Raw genomic sequence first — 8,181 nt, 5'->3', positions numbered from 1 at the left:
TGTGGTTCCCGTCTTCACATGACCCTCTCTCTTGAGTTGACGTGTTTATTAATGTACATACATTAATAACAGGATAAATATGTGTGCTTTGATATAATCGTGAGGGTTGAATGTGGTAAATGGCCATTTGCAGTTTGATATTTATGTGGCATGTCATCCACAACCAACTAGAGTCAGTGACCATTGCCGAAGAAACGAGGACATCAGCTGCTGGATTTTTAGCTCATCCTTCTTGTTGTCAACCTCTTACTCATGTATAAAGCTCTATCTTATTCGTTATGCTCTGATGAAAGGTGTTGAGCAAAGTATCAGAACAAAGGTTTGGTGTTTCCTTCATTTTTGTAAGAATTCCCATCTATGCATCTGTATGCACGGGAGGTTTGTGTATAATTGGGCAATATTATGTTGCTCCACTTTATAGAATTAACAAAATGACTTAAATGTGATAGTCTCCAGGGGACTATTTGTTATGTTGTTAGGCAAGGTATTGGTTAAATATATTCATCTGATTTAGCATATTGCATGTATCTTGGATTGATCATTTACTTATGTTAGGAATATATTAATGAAAATATTGCTAGGTTCATTGCTATCTCAACAATGAGGAAGATATGCATTTTAAGAAGATCATCTAGGGGGAAATGATCATTAAAATTTTGTTTTAGGGTCACGTATTCACTACTTATATTGGCCAAGTGTTTTTAATGAAAACAAAGCATTGATATTTCTACACTATGTACTTATCAAAAAAATAAAAAATTATTTTCTATTATTATTAAAAAACTTATCAAAGAAAAAATATTTCTACACTATGTATTGAGCATGATTGATTTGGAAAATGAATGTTTACTCTGTATGCATTCCAAAAATAGAGAAACTGATGCAACATCTTGCCAGCTTTCACATCAGACAAGGGAAATTGCGAGCTGCACACAAACTCTATAACAACAACTGAGGTAGTTGTTATAGAGTCAATAAAGGCGCTCTTCTACATAAACATACTAAGGAGTGGTATTCCAGATCATATAACTTGTCATATTTTGATAACCTCTTTCAATAAAAAGCCAACGTCAAGTGTGATTGCTTTTGTTAGAATGTGCCCCGTGAATCTGATCCTTTTGGGCCACCGTTTTGAGGTGAAGTTTTTAATCAAACACAATAGTTGAATAAACAAAGAATTCACGTAGTGTTGGCTAATTTGTAGCTTATATTGTATACTAAATACTCCTACTTGCTTCTTTGTCAAGTTTATATAGGGAAATTACTTTGTGTTGAACAATTTATTCAACACAAATTGCTGACTACTAATTTATTCACATTTGCTGTTTCACTTACAAGTTGTTTGATGTGATTCTAATAAGTTGAAAATGGGATGACAGGTATCAAGGAATTCAACTAAAACAAAAATTCATTTTACCACAATCTGGTTGCTTCATTTCCAGCTCCCTGGCATGCTTCAATGAATATAACATACAGCATAAGAGGTATACTTGAAGTCCGTCGAACATCCATATCAATCCTCCAAAAAGTATGGTGTAATGCACTGCCATTAGGTATTTCTCATCAATCCAATAAACTCCAGCCAAGTAAATGGGATAAATGAAATTGTGGACCAATTAATTGGCTAAATTGATGTGGGTGCCGTAATATGTTAGACATGATTATTTGATAATAGCATAATCTGCCACTTGGACAACAGAATTGATTGAATATATGAGTTACATGAAGCCTACAAAGTAGCAAGCACATGGTTCTAAGCTACTCGGCTTATGTGCAAAACCATAATGCACTCATATCACTTATTCACCTCAGTAAAGAATAGAGAAGAAATATGATCATATATCAAACTTCCAATTGATTGACAATATCTTCATTGCAAACATCGATTGACTAAATGCTTTAAGAAAACATATGTGTTGTTTCAATGTCCATCGATGGGGGGATTTAGATGGATAAATCAATCAAAAAATGGCAAAATTATAGACTACCATTTTTTTTTTATTCTATATGTATGGTGCAGCTATGCTAAAATGCTGAAAATATTAATCTCCTAGTTAAGGTTTGCAACGAGGACCAATCCACACAAAGAGGGTCTTGCAATGCTGGTTATATAGCTGCAGATTATATTGTAACACCTGTTCTAAAAGTTGACACATATAGCAAAAATAAGCTGACACCTATATTGAGCAATAATTTGTCACTTGTATATAAGCTGGCACTTACATGTTTTAGCAAATATATTAACCTGCCACTTCTATATAAGCTAACACCTATATTGCTCTAACAAAAATAATATGCCACTTGTATATAGGGATTGACAAAGATTATTCTCTATAAAAAATAATCTACTTGAAATAGAAAACATTGCAGAAAGATGAGTTGACCACAATTATCCCCTTGTGATAATTAAGTGTTGACCAAGATAATCAAATATATGTTTACACACTTAGCGAGTTCAAAGCAAAATAGTTGATGTTAGATTAGTCTAAAAGGCAGATAGGGGATGATGCATTTAAAAAAATATGACAAAAAAAGTGGGCGGGAAGAGACTGAAAAGAGGCGGGGTGTAATGTGTTTAGTTGTCAACTCATATGCAGTAATCTCTTGTTTGCTCCTGCCAACACCTAGGAGCTCGTACCCAATTGCTTCAAAAAGTGAAGGTCTAACTTGCTCACATTAGAGAGAAGCCATATCTGAATGTTTCTGAGAGAGCAGCAAAACCAAGCATGATATCAGCCAACCATTCTAAAGGTGAGATTCGACCAATATCACAAAGCATCGGTTTCCACTACACTTGTGATCATCCAAGCAGAGAGAGGAGCAGATTCTTCTACCTTCATCCACAAAGACCTTGGGCTAACTCGGTCTGCCTCCTCTCCTTTTCCTCTCACATGTTTTGGTGTTAAACATCTAACTGTCATTTTTCTCTTTGTGCATGATTTTTGTTAAGTTGCATGCATGGAAGTAATGCATGCAACTAACACAAGGGTTATACAAGTAAATGGGATATATTGTGAACACATTTCTCATGAAGAACCATTCCATCTTTTTATTAAAGAGATGCACATTTTCCCCCCTGTTGTCAGCTCTAGACTAGAAATTGTTGGACCTTTTGTATGGCAGTTTGATGTGAGGGGGCACTGCTCTCAATCTCTTGGCTCTCTCTGAGTTTTTCATAATAGCATAACAAACTATTATGAATGCATGCTTTCTTCCCCTTGTTGGGTATTTAATCCACAATTGTCAACACATTTATATAGAACAAAGAAAGCTTACTTTTTTTTGTTTCCTCTTGCAATATCTAGTCACATTTTGGTCTGGAAATGCGTTTTTTTTTTTTTTTTTTTTTTTTTTTTTTTTTTTTTTTATAGAAAAGATAGTCATGGAATACTGCTCTCACTCTCATTTTTCTCTCTGTAGATACGTTATAGCTTTGAAGGTGAGTAATGCATGCTTCTTAAACTAGGGTTATATAGTAGGTGCATATTGTGAACACATCTTCTAACAAAGTGAATTAGCATTTTTATTTTGGTTGTTCTTATATCTAGACTGGGAAGTAAAAAGGTTTTTTTTTTTTTTGGCAGTTTGTAGTGAGACAGGGGATACTGCTATAACTCTCATATCTCTCAGCCTAGTTATACTTAGTGTTTGAATGAAAGGCTATGCATGCATGTTACCCTAGGGTTATACATGTTTCAGACTACTTTGATGCAAATCTCAACTTTGCTAAATGTCCTAATTATAATGCATGCATGTTTTAATCTTGCTGCTGATTTTTCCTGAGACCATATTTATGCTTGGCATGCATAGCCTTTTTGTAGCTTTACCTAGAGAGAGTACTGCTCTCACTCTCATTTCTCTGTCTAAGTTTTTCTTACATTCAACCACACGTAAGTAATGCATGAAACTTACAAGCATAGTTATGGTCTCACTCTGATTTCTCTATCTGAGTTAGAGTTAATAGAGTTGAATGTAAGTAATGCATGCTTCTTACTCTAGGGTAGGATAATAGTTTCAATATTGTCAACAAATCTCAACTGAAGCAAATTATCCTAATATGCATGCAAGTTGTTTGATGCTGATTTTTCATGTTGCCATATATAGACTGGAATGGGCATTTTTTTGTGTCAGCTTCTAGATCTGGGCGGACCACTGCATGAACTCTCATTTCTCTCTTGGTAGATTTTTACAGTCTAGCTTTGAATGTAAGTAATGCATGCTTCATCCACGGATCTTCATGATACATAGTTTAAATATTGTCAACACATTTCTCTATAAAAAAAAAAAAAAAAAAAAAAAAAAAAAAAGATTAGTAATTTTTTCCCTAGGCCAATATCTTGACTGGATTACAAAAGGTAATATGTGGCAGTTTGTAGCTTTGGGGTACAGACCCGTACTCTTATTTCTCTCTCTGCATTTTCCTGTCTAGATTATCAATGTAAGTAATGTATGCAATCTTACTCTAGGCTTATAATAGTTTCAATATTGGCAACACATTTTTGTAAAGAAAAAGATTAGTAACTTTTTTCCCCTGTTGCATATATCTAGGCTGGAATACAGCCTATTTTATGTGGCAGTAGATATGGAGGGACTAAAAAGTGCTTAAATCTGATTTCTCCCTATGAGTTAACCTTAATAACTTTGAATGAAATGCTATGCATGCTTGTTAGTCTAGAATGTTATACTAGGTTCAATATTGTCAACACATTCCAAATAAAAGCAACGAATAGTACACCTTTATTTATATCTTTTCCCTTGTTGCCGTATCTAGACTAGAATACAGCTCATTTTTATGCGTAATGTAGTGAGGGTGTACTGCTCAAACTCTACTTTCTCTATCTGAGTATTTCTTTTCACATTTAGATGTAAGTAATGCAATGGTCTTACCCTAGGGTTCTAATAGTTTTAATATTGTCAAGTCAATGACAATATGATGCATTAGATAGCAGTAGCTAATTTTTCACTATTTACTATATCTAGGCTGGATGTTTGACTTGGCTTGTGTGTGGGTGTATTTGTAGTATTGACATTTCAACAAATAAGACAATGGTGAGATGGGTAAGAGGAAGGCTCCCTGGAAGATATGGACGCGGGGGGCATACTTCATGGCTTCATCATGGGCCACCACTGCTAAGTGATACGGAAGCAGATGAAGTATTTGGTGATTCCACTCAACCTCCAAATGTGGGTGTAGAGGAGGCCAGGGATGAAGCAAATCATGATATTAGGATTGTTACTAATGCACATAAGTTGAGTAACTTTTATCGAAAACCCTTTGTAGTGTTTGTTTTACTTAAGATGAAAAAAGCTTTCAGCTGGTGTTAATTTAATGTTATTGGTGGATAGAAGGAACTAATGCACCTTCTCGAAAACGTGGTCGAGGACCAGCAAAACACACATTGTTTGAGAGAGTCAGAAAATTTGGGCCGATACACCTGATTATTAAGGACGGACAAAGAGGTTCATCGTGTGAAAATTACAACATATTTTTTGGACGGGTGACCACGATCATGAGACTTCATGCCAACATGATCCAAGCAAGCTGGAAAGCTATGCCAAGAGAGGAAAAAGAAGAGCTCTTCAACCGTGTTAAGGTAAGACAATGCAAGAGTGTTGTGTTTGAGCCCTTCTATATGTTTTTTGGTAAATCTGAATATACATTTTCATTGATGTTGTCATCAACACAAAGAGATGCTCTTGTTAGTGAAATGCTTGACTATTTGAGCTTATCGTAGGCTGATTTTAAATTGGATTGGACACAAAGTTTGAATCATGAGTATGTGACAAACACAGTTGCCAGGAAATATAAGGCATTTCACTATTTACTGTGAAAGCAATACATAAGGTATGGGTCGAAAGAAGCGGCACTCTCTGGCGGGACATCGTGGGTGGAGAAGCTCGTATGGGAACACCCATTTGAAATGTGGTCAAGTGAAGATTTCGAGGTATATCCACATCTCTACACTAGTACAACTCCTTGAATAATTTAGCAAAATGGAAAACTGCCTTATATATTCTATATTTTTTGGCATGACACATACTGAAATGACTCAAGTTCTTGGGTGCTAGTGCAGTTATTTAAATGTGAAAAAGTGAGTTGCTGGAAGTGATTTCTATCAAAGTAGCATACTGGTTGGGTTAAAACAGAGCAAATGGTTTTATGAGTTAAACTTTTGGGATGGTACAAAACATGCTGGGATATACCATATGTATGCATGCTAGGGCGTTAGATAGACAAGTTTACACAATACTTTAACATTAATGTGTTACAACTTGCATACCTCTTAAAACAAAGTACCAAAAAGAGAGGAGTGTGCTCCTCAGAAAATAGAGTTGGCATGCAATCTGCTTTCGGACAATCTACATTTTGCTATTTGTTGGTATGTGTATAGCTCAATCTTGTGTAATATGACAAGTGATACAAATTATGCATGGTTGTTTTTAACCTGTTTTTTGTTAAAAACATTGTAAATTGTGTGGAATTAAATCCAGAATAGTCATGTAGAATATCAAATACAATTAGGTTTTAATTGTTTGCTTGAAAATATTATAGTTGACAGTAGTGTGCAAGGAAGTAATAGATCAAATGTAGTGCCATTATAGGTTACACCCATCCTTAAGGAAAATTCGTATATAAAGCCCACAAATAATATAAATACTTCACACTTTATTTATAAAATTAAACCTAGCCAGAATTTTCCTTGCTACTACAGAATCTGAGTAATAGTTTAAAATTACACCTCATTAAACTTTGCTTGTCAATACCTCACAGAAAATGTCAACGAGAAACCAGAGAAATAGACGAAAACAAAATGTGAACCATACAGGAGGGAGAAAGCCATTCGTACGAATATTGGAGGAAATTGTTAGTCTAGATGAATTTCTGATTCATCCAACACCACATATGCTTTCTTATCCACCCTAACAATTTAATTGGAAAATTTGTTGATGGTCTAGAATAAAGAAGACCCGAACTTGATACAATTTTACAAAGAAGTGCATTGGTCAAAAAAGAAGGGCTGCTTTATAACTGGCCAAGCAAAACAGAACTACGTAAGTCAATTCTAGTTTCTATTGAGTTCATTTTGTGATGTTAAAACAGGTATACAATCCAAAGTTAATGGTGTTTTCCTATCTATGGATGTAGAAACTAATGCTTGAGCGATTGGATGAGACTGAGGTGAATATATAAAACAATAATGAGAAGTGCAATGCAGCTTTCAAGGAGGTTTTAGGATATAGACCAGGCTATGCAACAGGATTTGGACACTCGGTTATACCTGAACCTTCAATAACATTGCACAAAAATAGGGACTATGTTAGGATTGTTAAAGAGAATGAAAGGAACAAGAATGAAGCTGATTTGTACAAGAGCCAGTTAGAGGTACTGAGAGATGAGTTGCATAGTTTCAAGAATCAATTTAAAGACTATGAGAAATTGATGAACAATCGTGTAGCTGACCTGGAATGCAATCGAAGAAAGTCTCATCAGGAAACTCGCATGAATGCCTACGCATCCTGGGTATTTTGTTTTTTTTGGTTGCCCAACTTTTGATTTTTGGGAAGTCCTAGTTGAAGTTACAAGTAAGGTTAACATTTCAGGAGTAAACTCTTTTGGTCCTTTTTGTTGTGCACCTATATGGATGTGGCGTCAGTCTCTAGTTGGTGTCTACATTAACAGTTAGCTAGTAAAATATTGACAATGGAAATACTTGCTGCCATGCATTCTACCAAAAAAACCTTGAGTAAGGTATGCAATTTCCTCACTCTTCTTACAAGTTGTAATTGATGATTGACTCACATATTCAGAGATATTTTTCCCCCATCCATTTAACAATTGAAGAATGGTCATTTATGGTTTTGCTTGTATATACACTCAAACTGTCCATGGTTCAGATCAATCAAATTCTAATAGTTTGCGTGATTGGATAAAAATACATGCAATTGGTGGTTGAGAGTACAGTCACTTTAATGATGGGATAGAGTAGTTAGTAAGTGTCAAAGAATGAGTTGTTTGGTCATTTAGTCTGCCCTGCTATTTAGGAAGAAATAGAAAGGTAAAAATGTTGGATTTGCATGATGCTAAAAACAAAATATATGTGCTGTTTTCCTTCATGGTATTCCTGACACTCTAGATATCCCTGCTTTAGGATTAATATAAATAGTTTGCATGAGTTAGAT

This window comes from Carya illinoinensis, chromosome 16 (assembly GCF_018687715.1).
Source record: "Carya illinoinensis cultivar Pawnee chromosome 16, C.illinoinensisPawnee_v1, whole genome shotgun sequence".
In the NCBI taxonomy this organism is placed as follows: Eukaryota; Viridiplantae; Streptophyta; class Magnoliopsida; order Fagales; family Juglandaceae; genus Carya; species Carya illinoinensis.
The sequence above is the reverse complement of the archived record's forward strand: the minus strand, read 5'-3'. Positions refer to the sequence as shown.